The sequence below is a fragment of the Mustela putorius genome, unplaced genomic scaffold (genome assembly GCF_011764305.1).
Source record: "Mustela putorius furo isolate JIRA1106 unplaced genomic scaffold, ASM1176430v1.1 tig00003850_pilon_pilon_pilon, whole genome shotgun sequence".
Taxonomy (NCBI): domain Eukaryota; kingdom Metazoa; phylum Chordata; class Mammalia; order Carnivora; family Mustelidae; genus Mustela; species Mustela putorius.
Genome location: NW_025422002.1, coordinates 11153940 through 11174064, shown reverse-complemented (window position 1 = coordinate 11174064; position 20125 = coordinate 11153940). Strand labels below are relative to the sequence as shown.

At 44.7% G+C, this 20125-nt stretch overlaps 1 protein-coding gene across 1 annotated transcript in view; it reads right to left on the bottom strand.

Annotated features, from left to right (window-relative positions):
• Nucleotides 1–20125, bottom strand: part of SLC6A11 (solute carrier family 6 member 11) — a 129113-nt gene that overhangs the window by 47911 nt on the left and 61077 nt on the right. The window lies entirely within an intron of this gene.

Sequence of the window (20125 nt, the reverse complement as noted above, 5' to 3'; positions counted from 1 at the left end):
CTCTCTCTCACCCTTTCTCTCATAAATAAAATCTTAAAAACAAAAACAAAAACTTCATGGCCCAAGTCCACCTAATTCACAGTGCCTCCGCTCTGCACATTCAAATAGAGAGGTAAGAGTTTTAAACAACACCAGATCCTTGGGAACCCTGGCACCCAGAGAGCTCAGGGCAGAGAGTCAAAGCAGATCCAGGTGATGGAGTGAGTGAGTCACCACAGTGGCACAGCAGGCTGCCTTCCACCTGAAGACTGACCCCACCTTCCTGACCACAGCAAGGTCTTAGAGGGAGAGAACCCAGGAAGGTTGGCTAACCTTGCACATGGACTAATAGGAGGCACTGACAGGCTGCTACCACACTCCATCCCAAATGATGCCCATGACTATGGCCTTGGCTCTGGGCAAAGCTGCCATGAGAGGGGCTGACCTCATTCCTCATGCCTCTCTTAGCAACTTCCATGGGCACTGGCTTAAGGAACACAAGAGTGATCATTTCCAAAGTAAATCAAACATGAATGCTGAAGTATCTAGGGGAAAAAGTGTGCAGATGTCTGCAGCTTACTCTGAAATGTATCTAAAAATAAATTAAGTGGATGGATGGATGAATGGATGGATGGATAGAAGGCTTGGAGAGGTCTGTGATGAAGCAGACACAGCAAAATACTGATGGTAGAATCTAGGTGGTGGATTTGTGGGTGCTCCCTGTGCAGGCAGAACCAAGAAGATGAAGAGGGGAAGCTCCCATGTCAGCAGCGGGAAGTGGTGGGCTCACTGAGCTGACTCATATCCACAAACTTGGGAGGGAATGCTTCCCAGGGATACACTAGTGAGAAGACATATGCTTTGTGACCAGTAACTCATGATCATATCAGTGAGGGGTAAATTGAGGCAATCCCTCTGCTGTTCTAGGGACAGTCAGGAGCCAAACCCAGAGTCAGCCACCAATCTGAAAACATGTGGGTTTTTCTGAGATTCCTTTTCTCTCCTCCTTGACACCACCTCAATGATTGAAAACCCTTCTGAATTCCTTAAGTCATCTAGCAGTAATTCATGGATTTATCTGAGTTGTTAAACCTCATTTTCAGCGACCATTCTCTTCTGAATGAGGTGGAACAACCTTCCAGGGTTCATGGGAGGAGGAGGAGCAATGGACAAGTATGTAGTCCCCAGTCATCTATGTACAACTGTAGAGATTCATTTAACATTTGGTTCTGAGGTATTCGCTAAGAAGATCATGCCTGTAATTTATTTATTTGTTTTCCTGTCTTTCTTAGACAGAACCTTTTCTTTCTTTCCCACTCTGTGTCTTCACTGTTGCCCATTCTGAGGTGTAAACAGTTATCATGGCATCAACTGTACCAGGCATGAATGAAGTACTGAGATGATGACCATATTCTATAGAAAGGTTTAGTGAGCATTTGCTGTGTGCTGGGCCATATGCAAGTCCCCACCATGGGAGAGGTCTGGTTGAATAAGATCTTGTTTATGTTCTGTAAGGGTAGTCTTGGATAATGATCAAGTATACTTTGGATTTCCCCACAAGAAGGTTAACCTCATACTTGCTTAGAATGATGTTCACCTGATGCTCCTTTCTTAGTTGTATGGCCTAGAGAAATCTTAATGCACTATCATGCATAACCTTGGAGGCATGTGGATGATTTAGAACATAAAAACATTCACACGACTGCAGATAAATCATCTCAAATCTCCGGGTTTAATTTTCACAAAGAACATTTTAAAGAATAATTCCTGGGTTCTGCTATCTTTGGTTAATCGGACACATGCAATTGCTAATAGGAGCTTCCTACTGGCATGAACTAGCCCATGAGAATGGGTCATAAGGGAGAAAAGAAAAGAAAAGGGCTACTGGTAATGAAAACACTGAAAACCAGTGATTTTACCTGATACCCTAATTTTATGCCTGAGGGAACAGTGGCACAAGGATGGACAATGTCTTTTCAAGGTCAGGGATAGAACTGATTCTAAGCATGGGAGTTCCCTACTATGCAACACTGCCTTCTTGGGGCAGAGGAGGGTATGAAATGCAAGGACCAAGGCCCTTACAACATTAGAGGCTGAGCTTTGCCCACAGGCCCCTCATATTTAGAACATCTCTAAGGCTCTCATCAAGGAGAAAGAGATAAGTTTGACCTCTTTGTGAACATTATGCAGGACTCAGCACTCGCCCTGCAGGGGTTTCCAGTGCTTGGTTTGCATATGAGAAGTGAGGGAAGTGGAACATGAGATTCACACACCAGTGAGTTTTCACAGAGAAGAACATCAAATGTCATAATCCCAGCAAACTAAGATGTATCAAAGCCTTGTCACTTGCTACTTACAGACAAAAGAGATCCTTGCTTTCCTTGCTCCAAACTGTGTTGGGTCAGAAATCATCAGAACACATTGTATGTGCAAAGCAGACTTCTTCCTAACTAAGGAGGAGTTGCAGGAGGCAGTCACAGCATCTTAATTATAAGAACTACATGCACGTCTCTGCAACCCTTGCGTTTCTCAGGGTTGTTGTACATATCAACATGTTTGTCACTCTTGACGGTCATCCAAGGTACAAAGGATAGGGCTTATTAAGAGAGAAGCCCAGATAGGTTAAGTGGTCTGCCCATGTCACAAAACTAGGCAGTCAGGAGCTCAGTGTATGTCTAGTCTAACCTCTTAACTTCACAAATGGGAAAAAAGCTCAAAGGGATAGAAATATGACAGGTGTTTCAACTGTAGGTTCTGCATTCCAGTCCAGTTCTCCACTAACTGAGGACTTGGGTAAGTCATGTCCTCTCTTGGGCACTCAGCTACTCATCCACAAAAGAAGAAAATAAGCCTAGATATTGACTTTCAAACTTGTTAAAATTGCAAATAAATGGGCTCCATGGGGCTTTTTATCCTGATGAATATAATCTTACTCTATGTGCTGGAAGCAAATTTACTGTCAGAAAATATATTCAATGGGTAGTATGAAATATGAAATCACCACAAACATATCACTTTACAAATAAGACTGAGCTGCTAAATTAAGCACAAATGACTATGGGCCCATTCCCTTAATGTGCTACCTGAACACTCAGTATGTCACATCCAAGACTAGCAGGTAAAGAGAAGAAAGTATTGAGAGTTAAACAAAATTTTGTGGGAGATACTGAAAACACATAAAATAAGATAGCCATTTAAAATTACAGCCTAGTTTGAAAAGATAGAAAATTCTCCCAGATACCAGAATGAGAGAAGTCAAAGCTGAAAGAAGAGGAGTAGAAATAGACTCAGCAACCCATGGGGATATCCAACCAGAGAGAAGACTGATGCTTAAACTCCTTTTCAAGGCTAGAATTAAGATTACAACCCTTGAGCATGACTTAAACCTGAATGGGCTTACTGCAAAAGGCAAGGAGCTGGAAAAGGACTGTCCTATGATGAATGAGTTGTTAGAAAATCCTACCCTTTAGACCAGGACTTTCAACACAGAACTTCCAGCTTTGGGTATGATAAACTTGGCTCCTGTAAAGTGGGCACCTAAGCTTAAACTGCAACCTTAGCATTGCCAGCCTAGAATTCCATACCCAGCTAAACTACCAGTCAAGAGTGACAATAAAATTAATACTTGTTCAGACATGAACAGACTATGAGAGCTAGTTCCTATGGGGCTTGCTCAAAGAACTATTAAAGGATGTACTTCAGGACGAAGGAAATGTAATCCAGTAGAAAGGAGTGAAAGTAACAGGGAGCAAAGAAATGGGTAAACATTGTAAAATCCAAGTATCAACTCCAGAAAGTAACAAGGCAGAATTTTAAAAAGTAGTAAATAACCATAACAAGAATGGAGAGGGATGTGGAATTTGAAGGGAATTTTGTATCTTAGGCATTTTCTTCTTTAGAAAAAAGGATGAGACTGGCCAACAGCCACTCTGATGAACTCGGCATCATCTATCTTTTCACAGTGTTCTGGGGAAGACCTTTCTTCTCAGCTAGAACCACTGAATGAGCAGCTATCACCACCTTCTCAGGACTTCGCAGGATGGCCTTCCAGTTGCTGTGCTTTCTGCCCAAGACAACAGTGGCCACAGTTCCAGTCATGATTCTTCAATGGGCATTCTCTGAACTCTTCTGGAAATAACCTGGCCCTTATGGGGTATAGGAACAGGAAGGAACTCACAATGCTGACAGCATTCCTTCAAAGAGCCAGGAGTCACCACTCCACTTCCAAGTGCCTGGAGCAGTTTGAGTTTCAGTTTCCAGACTGTCACCTCCCCAAGTCCCTGTTTCCTGGGCCATTTTTCATCTAGAGCACTACTGTCCAATACAATTTTCTGCAATGATAGAAGTGTTCTATATCTGATCTATACAATATGGTAGCTCCTAGCCACCTTTGGTTATTGAGCACCTGAAATTTGTCTAACCAAACTGAGGAAACTGAACTTTAATTTTTATTTAATTTAAATTACTTTAAATTTAAACAGTGAGATATGACTTACAGCTACTGTAATGGACAACATAATTCTAAAGGGTGGGCAATCCCTGAAGATGTCCATTCTATTCCCAAATGATTCCTGAGAGGTAGCTCCAGACCTTTGCTGGAATCCCTGGAGTGGTCTTTCCTACCCTCTGCTCTGGAGTGTGAGAGAGAGCAGGTGGGTAGCACCAACACTCAGCCTCAGCCCAATTCCTTCCTCTGACCACATCCCTCACTGCTTGTCTGACAGCTCTCAGCCTGCCCTGCATACTTTCTTGGACCACTGCCCCTCAAAAGCTCATGTGTATACAAACCAGAGAGAGATGTTGCTAAAATGCAGACTCTTATGAATAGGTTTGGGATGGAGCCTGAAAGTCTGCATTTTCAACAAGCTGTCAAATAACACTGATGCTGCTGGTGGTCTGGGGACTACATTTTGAGTAGTATGGTTTTAGAGCCATTGTCTTAAAATGTCAGTTAACTCAGCCACCACATCTAGCATAATAGCAGCTTCCACTAATATGTGTATCTTCTCTTTTTGCCATACCTGTTTTCCACAGGGTTTTAAAAGCAAACTCTATGACAACAGGAGGTTAAATAAGTTTATGCAGAATCAATGTAGGAAAAAACTTTAAGTGTTGGTCAAGAAAATAAAATCAAAGGTACATTCATCTCTTAGAGAAAATAACAGTCAACACTTACTGAGCATTTACTATGCACTGGACTTGATGTAACACACATCATGAATGAGGACTATCTCATTTAATCCTCACAACAACCTTTGTTACAGGTTTAAAAAGCACACAGTCAAGGCACAGAAACTTAAGTAATTTGCCCAGGGTTGTTATAGTGAGTAAGTGGATGAACCATGGTAATCCCCATACTATGCAAGAGCTCTGGTCAAAAGCTCAAGAATAGGGATCTTGATTGTTGAGAGTGGCTGGACTCCTTTAAAGGAAAACAGGCTTAAGGAGATATCTGCACACAAATGTTTCTAGCAGCTTTATTCATAACTGCCCAGCTTGGAAGTACCCAGGACATCCATCAATAAATGAAAGAATAAACAAATATGGTACATCTTGACAATGGATATTATTCATTGATAAAAAGAAATGAGCTGTTGAGCCACAAAATGATATGCCTAAACCTAAAATGCTTATTACTAAGTGAAACAAGTCAATCTGAAAAGGCTACATGCTGTATGACATTCTGGAAAAGGCACAGCTATGGAGACAGAAAAAGATCAGTTGTCAGAGGTTCAGGGAAGGAAAGAAAGAGTGGGTGGAGCACAGGGGATGTTTAGGGCTGTGGAGCTCTTCTGTATGACACTATAGTGGTAGATACATTACACACTTCTCAAAACCCACAGAGTGAACAACACAAAGAATGAACCTGAATGTAAACTGTGGTTAATAACAATGTCTCAAGATTGTCTCAGCAACTGTAGCAAATGCACCACACTAATGTAAAATGAAAATAATAAGGGAAACCAGAACACTGGTGAAGAGGTATATGGGAATTCTTTGTTGTTGTATCTTTTTGTAAAGCTAAAACTACTTTTAGAAAGTTTATTAATTAAAAAAGAACATGTTCAGTGCACAAAATTTTATGTCCAACTGTGTGGAGGAGGGCCCAAACCCTTCCCAATTAAAAACCCCTGTCTTAGAAAACACTACTCATACCCCACTTCATTTCATAGAGCCCAACAAATGTCCAGCAAGAGTAGATACTTGGCACATTGCTGCTGATTCTTTTTTTTTTTTTTTTTAGATTTTATTTATTTATTTATTTGACAGAGATCACAAGTAGGCAGAGAGGCAGGCAGAGAGAGAGGGGGAAGCAGGCTCCTCGTCAAGCAGAGAATCTTATGCAGGGCTTGATCCCAGGACCCTGAGATCGTGACCTGAGCTAAAGGCAGAGGCTTAACCCACTGAGCCATCCAAGCACCCCTCTGCTGATTCATTTTAAAAGTAAAGCCCTAGCCAGCACAATGCCCGGTATGCAGTAGGTGCTCAATAATACTTGCTGGATGAAAAAACACAAGGCTGGAATCCTAAATAAGACAAAAACAAAAAACAGCCTAAGAATCCAAGGAGAAAGGCTCATGGTCACTCCTCTTCTGTGCTGGTACAGCTGGGGTCAAGACCGTCCATGGTCCCCTCTGGCCCCCACTGCAGCCACTCCTGGTGACATCTCTCTCTCCCTATGAGAATGCAATATCGTCAAAAGCAACAGCACTGTCCAACTCACCCCTTGTAATCCCAGTACTTAGTCAGACCTGGCAGAGAGCAGGTGCCTCTTCAGGGTTTGCTAACATCTCTTTGAAATGAGCTCATGTTTCTTTTCTCTGCAGTACCTGTTGGGCTTCTGGAAGTAGCCAGATGAATTCAAACAATGGCACTAACTTCCACCATATCTGCGCAAAAACCCATGAAGTCACAACTGAAGGGCCACTTTTTGTGTCCCCTATGATGTTACAAAGCCCCCACTGTCCTTGGCAGATGGGCTTCCTCCTTGCTTTACTCTGCCCATCCACTCCAAAATCAAGGTCATTTGACACATGTGTCCACTTCTTTCCTCACCTCCAAACTCATCCTATTTGCTTTCTCTTTTTCTGCCCCTAGAGAAGTTTACATGTTGCTGATTCATTTAATCTTAACTATGTCTACAAGGGAAGCAGATGAGTAAAAGACTGGATGTTGATGCTTACAAGAGAGGAAACTGAGGCTCAGAGAGGGTGAGTGCCTGCTCAAGGTCACATAGTGAGGTGAGTGAGAGGCAGGCATTCAAACGCAGCTCTGACTCTCATACTCTGCTGCCAAGTTCTACTGAGCCCCTCCTGTCTAAGCAGTCTTCTGAAGTTACAGCTCTATACATGCCAACCAACCTCAAGCCCAGAAACTTCAACAGCTCCCTCCTGGCCAGTGAATGAAGTCCTAAGCTCTTTGGGCTTGGCACCCAAGGTCTTAGTGATGGGGTCTTAGTCTATTGTCTCAATCTTATTTCTTATGATTTCCTGCAACAAAACCTGTCCTATAGCCACACTGAGTTACTGACCATTCACTTTGCATATGCAGACTTTCCTATGTCTGGTCTTTGTTTATCTCTAAATAGCCTTCTCTTCCCCATCCTTCAGGGATCCAATCAAAGGCTGTATGTTTCACAAAGTCTCTAAAGGATGTGTAACTGGGAATAATTTTGTTCTCCTGACCATGTATGGTCCTTTATCTGAACCACCATATGGCGTCCCACCCACCCACCAGTCCAGTATTGACTGGGGGACTCACATGCACCAGGCTGTGTGCAACAGTGGTGGGGGAATCCATGGTGCATGAAGTTCTTTGGTTACATGGAGCTACATACTAACGGGGGAGGCCAACAGTGAACACATCAACCCACACATGAGACTGCTTCAGAGAGCCATTAGCCCCATGAATAAAAGAAAACAGTGGTTTGGTGAAAGTCATGGGGTTTAGTAGGGGATGTCTGAGCTCAGGCGGCCAGAGGTGACCTGACTTTGGAGCTGAGATTTGCAGGGCAAGAAAGAGCAGGCCATGGGAAGATCTGAGAGAACACTAATCCACACAGGCAGGGTCTGTGGTAGGAAAGAGCCTAGAATGCCCAGGGCCATGTGGGAGATGGAACAAGGCCACAAAGGTGCCATGGTGAACAGTTTGGATGTTAATCCTTGTGCAAGGGGAAGCTGCTGGGGGGACTGTAAGCAGAAAAGTCAGACCTCTGCTTCCGGTCATGATTGAGTGACTGGTATTAGACTAGTCCTCCTCCATAAGCAACCATCAAAGCAGACAAAATAGCAGAGGCAACTGTTTCAGGCATTGGATAACATGCTAGTCAGGGCTGATAATCCTAAGAGATGGGAAATTCCACAGGGGTTTTGCCCAGCATTCCACCTGGGAACAATTTCTTCACCACAGCACAGAGGGCTAGAGTCCGAGTAGAACACATAGTCTCACCGGGCCAAGGAGGCAGGGCCAGAGTGTGGGACAGCTGGCACAGTTATAATCTATAGTGTTGGGCATCAGAAAGGGGGACCTGTATAGAGCAGGGCCCCAGAAGTCCATGTGGAGGTCCCCTGTGAGGCTGTGGTTGACAGCTGAGCTATAAAGATCCAGGGGGAGCCCATCCAAGGCCAAATAGTGCTACTACAGGTTGAGAATGGAACAGAGACACTAGAGGCTGGACAGGGAGTGGAGTGGGGAGGAAGAACAGGGCTGGGAGACTGGAGATCCTGCCTATAAAAGTGGACAGATCTGGCCAGCACCAAGTATTCAGCCTTGGCATCTGGCTGAGACACAGAACAACCTCCACTAAGGAGCAAGGACAATGCCTCCAGGCAAGGTTTCTCCACCATGGCATTATGGATATTTTGAGCCCCATAATTTTTTGATGCAGGGACTGTCCTGTGTGGTGGATGATGTTTAGCAGCATCCCTGGCCTCTTTTCACCAGATGCCAGTAGCACACACAGCAGTGACAATTAACACTGTTTCAAATATTGCCAAATGTCTCCTGGGAAGCAAACTTTCCCTGGTTGAGAACCAGTGCTCTAGAGTAAGAATTACAGATAACTACTTTAGTCTCAACCTAAAAAGGCCTAAAGCAGAGCCCTGACAAACTGTACAGAGGACAAAGAGTTTAGAACCAAAGTCCCACTAAGTTAAAGGGTCTTAAGAAACAGCTTGAGATTTCCACATATCTGTACTAAGAAAACACAAAGTTGAGTCTACAGAAGTTTAAGGTGTCAGCCAGTAATTGAAATACCTATTCACATAAAAACCAACACTCTTCAGAGGAAGATAACAGAATCCAGAGCATCTATAATATAGTATCCAAAATATTCAACTACAATCCACAGTATTCAATCAAAAACTACCAGGCATGCACAAAATCAGGAAGATATGATTGATTCACTAAGAAAAAGAGATGTGAGATTTAACAAAGACTTTAGAGTATCTATTGTAAACACACTCAAGGAATTAAAGTGCAACACCTTAAAGAATAATGCCAGGAAGTTACATAAGCCAGAATTCCTTTTTCAACGCTCCCTCAGTCTGCAGGGTGAGGAAGGGAATACTAGTAAGAGGCAGGGAGTCCACTTGGAGCTATTCTATTAGCCCAGAGGAGGCTGGTTTGTGTCTTAGTTGTCTGAGATGCACTTAAATTAGTATGTTCAACCCTGGTAGATACTCTCAAAGTGGGGCACAAATTGGGGCAGATGAATCAAGAGAGAACAAGCAAATGCAAGAATAAGTGACTGTCTCAACATTGGGAACCAGGTGAGCTGGACAGTTGTTCCAAAGTGGAGGTGAAAGGTTTCCTTGTAGGGGAGGCCAATCAGAAACTGACCTGGTTACTATGGACTGGATTCCTGCACTGGGTGGGGACTAAACCCACCTGAAGCTAGATTCTAGGATTCTTGTAAAGTAGTCCTGTAGGTCTGAGATACTCGAAGATGCCAGAGCCAAGATGGGCAGCCCAGGGGTGCAGAGTAAGAGCAAGGCCAGAAAAATCATATAAGACAAAGAGTTTTAGGAGTGTATCCTTTACATGACCAAGTCAGAGTCACCTAGGTTTAAGTACTACCTCTGCCAGCAGAAGACAAGTGATTTAAGCTCTTGGACCCTCAGTCCCCTCATCTGAAAAATCCTTAGGAAAAAGATTTTTAAAACTCTCATGACCTGTAAGAGAGAACCCTTCTTAGGGTAATAGAACCTCAGGTCCTCTCTTACAGATCCTAAGAATTTAAGGTACTTATATATAGGACTTAGTGCCTGAGTCTAGAAAATAATTTTCAGTAAGAATTTGTTGATTCAGTGAATAGGATTAATTAAATGGTGAGTTTGTGAAGCACAGCATCTGTCAGAGAACCAGCCTTAAAGAAACAATAACTAGAATCACTAATCTCATGTGTACCAGTTGTGCAGTGAAGCAGTTCTTCAACCACTGAGACTACAGATTAATAAGGGGCTGCTGAAACAGTTCAGAACTAAAATTCATAAAACCTCCCTTTGAGTAAACCTGTGACTGAAAGGATTTAATGAGGAGCCCCAGTGATACTCCAAGAATCTCCTTGGAGTATATCAGAATTCTGATTCCACAGAGTAGCAACTCTTAAGGAATTTCAAGCAGTCAAGAAAAGAGGAAATGTTCACTACTTCTCAGTGTGTGAGTTAGATCAGTAATGTGTCTCTAATTCTTGAGTTCACCTGGTGACTGGAAGGAGAACACCATGTCAGATGAATTCCAACCCCAGTAACTCCCTTCATACTTTTATTGCTGACTTAATTAATTATGTGTGCCTTCCAAGAAACTGTCATCGTTTTGAAGACAAGAATCGTGTCATCTGATTCTGTATCCCCAGTACCTGGTACCGAGGAGACAACAATAAATGCTCGTAGAACAGGGACTCTAACCCAGAATCAAATATACCAAAAGGAAACCTTGATTGATTTTCAGTCTCAAGGACTAGCCCTCATGTTCAGTGAGGTTTGCAATATTTTCAAAAATGTTTCCAACATCTGTAAGTCAATGTCATTATTTACATTTTGGTTTCAAAGTTCAACAGCCAAGAACCCATTTTTCCTTGGATCCATTTGGAACTAGAGTACACTGCCACCAGGTGGCAGCAATTCCATGGGCACATCCATTAGGTTCATCAGGTAAGGTTTTAATCAAAGGTCTTGGGGCGCCTGGGTGGCTCATTGGGTTAAGCCTCTGCCTTTGGCTCAGGTCATGATCCCACGGTCCTGGGATCGAGCCCCGTCCTGGGATCGATCCCTGATCTAGCCCCGCATCGGGCTCTCTGCTCAGCGGGGAGCCTGCTTCCCTTCCTCTCTCTGCCTGCCTCTCTGCCTACCTGTGATCTCTGTCTGTCAAATAAATAAATAAAATCTTTAAAAACAAACAAACAAAAAAACTAAAGGTCTTATTTTCCCTGATTTGTTCTTGTGTGGTGCGTAGGTGGAGTAGATTTCTAGTGTTCTGAGATGCTCTCACTGGACATCCTTCTAGCCCACCTTCAGAACTTGGACACCTTAGCCGCAGACTCCAGTTCCCTGCATAGAAGAGACTGACTTGGAGAATGTGTGCATACCCTGGGAAAGCAGACCCCACGATTTGGATCTGTGACAGGCCTTTCTGTTCTTGCCCTGAAAACACACACTTGAAACACAATGAAGAGTGAGAGTGGCAGGAATCTGGGACAAGGAAAATGTGATTTCCTGCAAAAGCCCCTCCATTCCCCCAAAGACTGAAAAGACAGAAAATAAAAATTTGAGGGGGGAAAAAATGGAGTGAAAGCACTCTACACTTCAGAGAGAACACAGGGCTGACAGTGAAGACAAATAGATGTTTAGAAAGTTGTAAGAGACCACAGAATGCAAATTGACGGAGGACAAAGAAGGCAAGCTGCTGGGTTGCTTCAAGTTCTTGACGAGAAACTTAATTTACTGGATTCACAATAAAGGCACTTGGTTCGGAGTTCAAAGCCTCCCCCTTGGGCTGTGGGGCTCCGACTCATCCTGCCCAGAGCCAGTGACATAGAGGTAAATGAAGAACACCACCAGTGTCCCCAGAGATCTACTATATGCCAGACCTTGGGCTGGGTACCGAAAACGAGAACCAGAAGTGCTCTTGTAACCATGTGCACACTTACTTCACTGTGTGGTGGGTATTCTTTTTTTCCCCAGTATTTTATTTATTTGACAGAGAGAAATCACAACTAGGCAGAGAGGCAGGCAGAGTGAGAGGAAGAAGCAGGCTCCTTGCGGAGCAGAGAGCCTGATGCGGAGCTCGATCCCAGGACCCTGAGATCATGACCTGAGCCGAAGGCAGAGGCTTTAACCCACTGAGCCACCCAGGAGGCCCTGTGGTGGGTATTCTTACCCCAATGGACAGGTGAGAACCCTGAGTCCTGAAAGGTAGGGGGAAAACAGCCTGAAGGACAGACACCAAGCTGGTCAATGGCAACAGAGTGACTCAATTTCCTTTCCTGGAAACTAGATTCCACTGCACTACAAATCCTGTCTCTGGAGAGCTTACGACCGACTGCAGGACATGCTAGGTCACCGCAATGCGGAGTCACAGAGGCTTCTCCTGAAACTCTCCGTCCCTCCTCCTTCCTTTCCTGCCTACCTTCAGTTCCTTCCTTCCTTCCTTCCATTCTTTCCAAAAAATACTGACTGAGCTCTTAATGTAGGCAGGTTTCCAGGGGTGGGAGATCTAATAATGTATGTAACAGATTCGTCCTCTGCCCTCCTGGAGCTAACATTCTAGTGAGGAGAGGGTGATGACACAAAATGAAGGATGCCTTAGATGTTGGCAGGTGTCGTGGCAAAAACCAAAGGCAGGGTGGTGAACAGGAAGTGCGGGGTGGGTGAAGGAAAGTGTGATTTTAGAGAGGGTGGCTGTCAGGAAGCTCCCACGGAGACTACCTTTACACCTTAAAACAACTTCCACGACTCTCTCTCTAGACCTTCCTTACTCCGTGAGGAAGGTGTTTTTGGCTCCCTGGCTCCCCACAGCTGAGCTCTCTTTACCTGCTTTCTGGAATTCTCTTGCCTCAATGGCTGGGGAGACAGAAGGAGGGACCCTCTGAATGCTTTTGCCTATCCAGATCAACACTTCATCAGTCTTCCTGCAGAATGCCACGCAAGCCCAGAGGGGCCAGGGGCACCCCTTGAAAGGATTTTTCCCTTGTCTAATGCTCCAGGGAGCTGAGGTCCAGAGTGCTGCACCTGTCAGGAGCCCTGTGTTCCTTTAGAAAAGTAAATGACATTGCAAACAGGCATGTCTGAACCCCTTGTAAGCAGCAGAGATAGGGAGCTGGAGGCCAGGGCTGGAATTCATGCAGATCCTGTGTCACAGAAAGGTCCCACATCCTTGTCACTCTGGCTGGGATGTGGGCTGCAGGGAGCAAGAGTGTCCTATGGGCAGAGATACCCCAAATGTTATTTTCCTTCTGTGGGTTATTACCTGTCCTACCTGGCTAACGTGCACAGGCACCAAGACTTCAAAAAACCCCAACTGTAGAGAAGTTGAGAAGTTTACTTCCAGAGAAGTAAAGCTCTGATGATAACAGGCAGGCTTCACAGCTCTTACTGGATCGCTGGGACAGGGATGGCCCTTCTAGCAGCAGGACAGAGAAGGCAAGTGTGGGTTCCATCCAGTGCCTGGAGCACCAGCAGTCAGCCCTCCCATGAAGCCTCTGCCCACAGATGCTCCTGAGAAGCAAAAGAGGGAAAGGGACGGCATGGATGCAGCTACTTTAGATCTTCCTCAGTATGTAAAAGGCATGACTTATTCACATGCTTTGCCATGAGGACCATCACCAAGAACAAGGTGCATGTTCTTCTCAACAGATCAAAGGAAGGATGAGAAGCTCTGATGGCCTCCAGCTGTCTTTCTACTTAAATAGGTGGAAACCAACCCAGTCAAGTACTAGTGAGGCTCTTTCCTCTTCCACCAGACTGTGGGCTCTTTGGGGACAAGGGGAGAGAGTCTTATTCATTCTATGTACTAAATATGTGACATAGTAGACATGCAGCAAATATCTGTGAGATGCACTAAGTAACAGCTTTGCTGGGCTCTGGCAATAGGTGAGTGGTACACAGGATCCTGGTCGTGACCCCTGTCCTCTTGGAGTTGGCAGCCTAGAGAAGACTCCCAAGAAGTGCTCATTTTACCTCTGCTGGTCCTCAGTCCACCTAAGAGCAACAACCCCACCCCCCACCCCCGCCAACACACACACTTCTGGGAATGGTTAGAGCAGTGCAGGGAACAGATGGGGCTCTGAGGCTGGAGACCTGACCGTCTCTGGCAGCGGCCCCTCCAACCAGCCCCAGTCCCTGGGGCTCACCTCCTCCATCCCCTCTCTTTCCTACTTGTTTACCCACAAGAGGCTGTTTCGTAGCTCTACCATCAACCCTTTTGTCCCTGGTAGCTGCAGGAAGCCTGAACACTGCAACTTCTAGATCAACCCCAAGAAACAAGGCTGTTCCCACCCCTCAACAACCCAAACCACTAGACCTCCCTGGGAACTTTTCTTTCTGGTGCAGTCTGAAGGGTAAATGGGAAACTAAGTCAGGATCATTTCACAAAAAACAAAAAACAAACAAACAAACAAAAAACCACAAAGGAGATACTACCTGATAAAAGGAGATAACTACCAAGAGACTGAGCCTTTTTCTGATCTCCTGATTAAGGATTTCCAGCCGACAGCTCTCCTGACCTACTTTCTCTAATTTTGAGTCATGCCTCCATTGTTTTGAGCAGGACCACGCGGCTACCTGAAGTCCTAACACTACTGCAAGATGATTCTCCAGCCCTGGCTCTGCCCCAAACTGCAGCCCACCATCTTCCCCTGGTACTGCTTTTGCCAAGTCTATACCCATTCTAGTATTTATGGAATAGCTGCTTTTCAATGAACCTGGCTCCTTATCACATACAAGTATGTATATGCATGTGTGTGTAAGTGTACATAGATACAGCTTCATTCTAGCAATAATAACTATGAAGTCACAGTTTCAATGTGATTGACTGATATTCCAGGTTTTGTTTTTTTGTTCTTTCTAATGCACATGAAAATAAATAAATAACTACAATAAAAAGAAAAAAACCAGTCCTCCACTGACTGGGTCATTGTACTTCACCTTCCCAGTCATCTGATGGGGCAGGAACTACAACCTATAAGCCTCGTAGGGAAGGCGGACTTGGCACCGGAGAGGGGAGGAGCCTTGCTAGATGCCCCACAACCAGTAACAGGAGAGTGGGAATTGAAACCAGGACCTTCCTGATGGAAACGATGGCCTGGGGCATGCACAAATGAGAATGCTTGGAACTGGGGCGAGTGGATCTGCTGTTTTCTTCTTCAGACATCACCTTCCTTCATTTAGTATTCTCTTTCCCAAAACCCAGGAACGCTGGACTCTAAGTCCTTGAGCTGCTGTGTGAACAGGCAAGTAGCTCAGCCTCTCTGACCTGGATCTGTGGTTCTACTGACCCACCCATAAGCCGCCTTCCTTCCACACACTGAGATAAACCTGTGTGATGTGCTAGCCTTGAAAGTCTGAAGACCCCTCCACAGAGTCAGGGGTCCCTTACATCCCACCACCAAACTTTCAGCCCCCTGGAGCAGACAGAAAGCAGGCTCAGGGCTGCTCCCTCCTCCCTTTTCAGCCATGTTGGGCCCATCCCGCAACATACCCCAGCTTCCAAAAAACACCAGCTACATGGAATTTTGTTTACCTTCAGTCTTGCAGTCACTATCCTTACCTCTGCCCCACACAGTTAACTCTCATGTTGATTTTGGGGTGCACACACACACACACACACACACACACACACATTTCCTTGCCATTGGTGATGAAGGATCAAAAACATAACTCTCGGGGCGCCTGGGTGGCTCAGTGGGTTGAGCCGCTCCCTTCGGCTCAGGTCATGATCTCGGGGTCCTGGGATCGAGTCCCGCATTGGGCTCTCTGCTCAGCAGGGAGCCTGCTTCCCCCTCTCTCTGCCTGCCTCTCTGTCTACTTGTGATCTCTCTCTGTCAAATAAATAAATAAAATCTTTAAAAAAAAACCAAAAAACAAAAAACATAACTTTCAGATCAGGTGAGCTGGAGGTTTTTAGAATTTTAGCTAAAACAATAGAACCTTCCTTCAAAAATCAAAATAGCTTTGGCTCTTATAGTCATTCAGCAAATATTTACTGAGCACTGGTAGACACTGTGGAGACACAGTGGTGGACAAGGCAGATTACAGTGCTTGCTTCCAAGCTGTCTTCTCTGGGAGGTCCTCCCTGGCCACCATGCTGGAAACTTCAGCTCTCTTTCAAGCTCTCCCCTTGATACTCCATACTTGGTCTCCATGGGTCTTGTCACCATTTAATGGACTACATATTTTATTTTTACTTCTGTTTTCTGCCTTCTTCCTTGACTAGCATATAAATGTCATTGTTTTGTCCGCTGTCTACTACTATATCCCTGATACCTATAATAATCTCTGATATAGAGCAGGCACTTAGTAAGTATCTGCTAAGCAAATGCATGGGCGTCAAGTGAATCATACGTGTAATACAGACATATATGTTTGTATATATATAAATATTCCATTGTACATATGGTAAATGCTTTGGAAAACAAGTAGAAATCCTTGGGGGTGAATGGTTGGCAGCTGGGAAAGACTTGCCTGAAAACGTGATGTTTAAACTGAGTGGCTATGGGGCAAGGTAAGGAAGTGGGATCTGGGGAAGAAAGAGGGAGTGTTCTCAACAGAGAGACAGCAAGTGCAAAGGTCCCAAGGCAGAAAGAAGGCCAGTATCTGGGATGAACTAAGAAAGGTGGGAAGGGAGGAGGGATGAAGCAAGGAGGCAGTTCAAGGAAGCCTTGGAGGTCGTTCCCTTTGGATCTTATTCCAAAGACCACAGGAAACCTCAGAAGGGATTTAAGCGAAGAGGTATCTGTCATATTTATATTTCGGAAAGGTCACTCTGCTGCTGTATGAGAGTGGCCAACAAGGGTCAAAAGATCTTTCTGTAAGACCAGTTAGGAGGCTCCTGTCAAGTGGGAGATTGTGGTGTTTGGACCAGGTTGGTAGCAGCAGAGGTAGAGAGCAACATGGGGCGTGACGTTGCTGTCCAAAAGGGCCTGCTGGCAGGAATGGCTCTTGAATGGTGTCTGGGAACTTAGGTAAGATGTTCCCCCTGGTACTAAGTCACACAGTCATTTCAGATGTCTGGGGCACTGAATTCTGCTGGGCCAGCCTGCCTGGATTGCTTATGCAAGCAAGACAATTTATGGTGAGCACCTGCTTTCCTTCTAAAGGTTGGGAATTCTGGGGTCTGTGTGATTGACCACATGGCCAGAAAGTATCTGTGCACTTAATAAAATTTCCTCATTGGGATGCCTGGGTGGCTCAGTCAGTTAAGCATCTGCCTTCAGCTCAGGTCATGATCCCAGGGTCCTGGAATTGAGCACCACATCAGGCTTCCTGCTCTACAAGGAGCCTGTTTCTCCCTCTGCCTGCCACTCCCCCTGCTTGTGCATGCTCTCTCTCTGACAAATAAATTAATAAAATATTTATCAATCAATTAATCAATCTTCTTCATTAAAAACCCAGGTCCTGAGCAATCTCCTCTGGGCAGAAATACTGACCACATGCTGCTGCATTTTGATACTACAAGAAGGAAGATGTTCAGGGTGTCTCCTCCTGGCAGAATACCATGGGAAGCCTAAGCATGGATTCCTCCAGACTTCATCTGATGATGGAAATAGACAACATTCAAGGGTATAACTGCTGAGTCCTCTGAGCCCTTCTAGTCAATCACTCAACGTGTGTGGGGTCTTGGCACCCTTGACACAAGGGGTCATATGGTTTCTGTCTCATCTACTCCACATTGCCTCTGGGTTATGCCTTTGAGCAGCCACAAACAACATGGCTCCATTCCAATAAATCTTTATTTATGAAACAAGGGCAGAGGGCTGAATCTGGCCTGTAAGTCAGTTTGTCAACCCATGTTCACAGAAAATGCAGGATTCTCTGGATCTACTTTGAAACTGCTGACTGAATTCAATCTTTTCATGTCATTAGTGGGAACGCTGAGGCCCAGAAAGAGGAAGAAGTTGTCCAAGGTCACTCAGGATCAGCAGCAGAGCCAGAGGAAAACCAGGTCCAGACTGCTGGCCCAATGTGCTGGCCACAATTCCAAGAGGCCATTCCACAGAACAGCCTCGCAGGTAAGTGCTGGCCTGGGAGCCAAGGCCTAGGAGGACAGAGATGGCAGGAGACTGGAATGGTGTGGGCAGGCAGTCTGAATGGTGGACTATCAGGCTTCACTTCTGTTCTGTGTGTGGGTGTGAGTTTGTGGCGCACGTGTGCACATGTGTAGATAGGGCTCTATGGTTATAGGTGGTGGCTGGGTTTTCCCAAACTTTTCTGACCATCAGAATCTCCTCTACAGCTTTCTAATAATATAGATGTGCAGTTTCCATCCCATAACCCCTGAAATTGCACTTTTAACATGTTCCAAGGTGTTTCAATAATCATTGAGGATTGGAAACTCTGGGTGATGCTCAGAATCTCTTGCCTGACCTTGAGGACCAGGATAAGGAAGCCCATGAGTAGAGGAAAGAACAGGAAATCTGTCAAGAATTTGTGGGTCTAACACAAATGCACAGACCAGTGATTCTGGAAATAGGTTTTCCAAAACCGATTCTCCAACTGAGCCTTTGCCATCATAGGTTGGCATTGGCAAGGCCAACAGTCAGGAGCTCATTTCCTTCTTCCTAGGGATTCTGCATGCAATTCAGGATGCTGCCTCAGATGCCCGATGGTGCCCTGAGCCTCGGGGGCCCCTCACAGCACAGCAAACTGAGATAGAAATGAGTACACATTGCCACTCCACCATGGACTTAATCAGTATAATGAGTACAGCTGAGCTACAGTAACTCACCCTCCATAAACCTTCCCATCCAATTTCTCCTAACAGGGGGTGGCTGGAAGCCACAGACTGCACACTTGGAATTTCTTGCAGGCTCATCTTCTATGAATACAGATTCTACATTCTAATGCATGATCCATCTATGTTTGTTTTAGTAGAAATATGGGTACCTCTATGTTCATCGTGGCATTATTTACAATAGCCAAATTGTGGAAGCAGTCCAAGTGTCCATGGAGAGACGAATGGATAAAGAAGTGGTGTAGAGACACAATGGAATATTATTCAGCCATAAAAAAGAATGAAATCTTGCCATTTGTGACAATATGGATAAACCTGGGGTACTACACTAAATGAAGTAAGTCAGAGAAAGACAAATACTGCATTTCACTTATATGTGGAATCTAAAAAAAAAAAAAATGAACAAAACAAAACAGAACCAGACTCCTAGATAGAGAGAACAATGTGGTGACTGCTGGGGAGTGGGTAGTCAAAATAGGGGAAGGGAATTAAGAGGTACAACTTCCAGTTATAAAATAAATAAGTCACAGGGATACAAGGTACACTATATTGACTATAGTTAATAATATATAACAACTTTGTAGGGTGACAGACAGTAGCTAGATTTATCATGGTGATCACCTCATAATGTATAAAAATGGTGAATCCCTGTGTTATACACCCGAAAATAATGTAACATTATATGTAAAGTACACTTCAGTAAAAAAAAAAAAAAAAAAAAATGGATGTCTCCACATCCATCAAATATCTTTGAGCACATTATCTGACATACACACTGGGATTACCTGGTGACCTTTAGAAGATCCTGATACCTAGGACCCACCCCCAGAAAGTTTAATTTAATTGGTCTGGGAATTGGGATTTTTTGAAAGTTTCCAGGAGCTTCTAACAAGTAATGAGGCTGAATACTCCTGGGCCTGCAAGATGTTTGGTTTCATCTCTCGTCTAATGTACCCCCAGGCACACCCCCACTACCCACTTAGGGAAGTTTAGGTATAAACAGTCACTATCCAATACACATATACAACATATACACATATACAACAGGAAGCCAATGCCTTCCTGGAGACAACTAACAGGGGAGCCAGTCTTCACCAATTGTCTTCTTTCTGTGAGCTACACCCATAAGAAAAATCAATCACCAACACAGACCCAGTTCCTCTGGCTGAGATGCATGGCTGCAGGGATCTGTGACCTT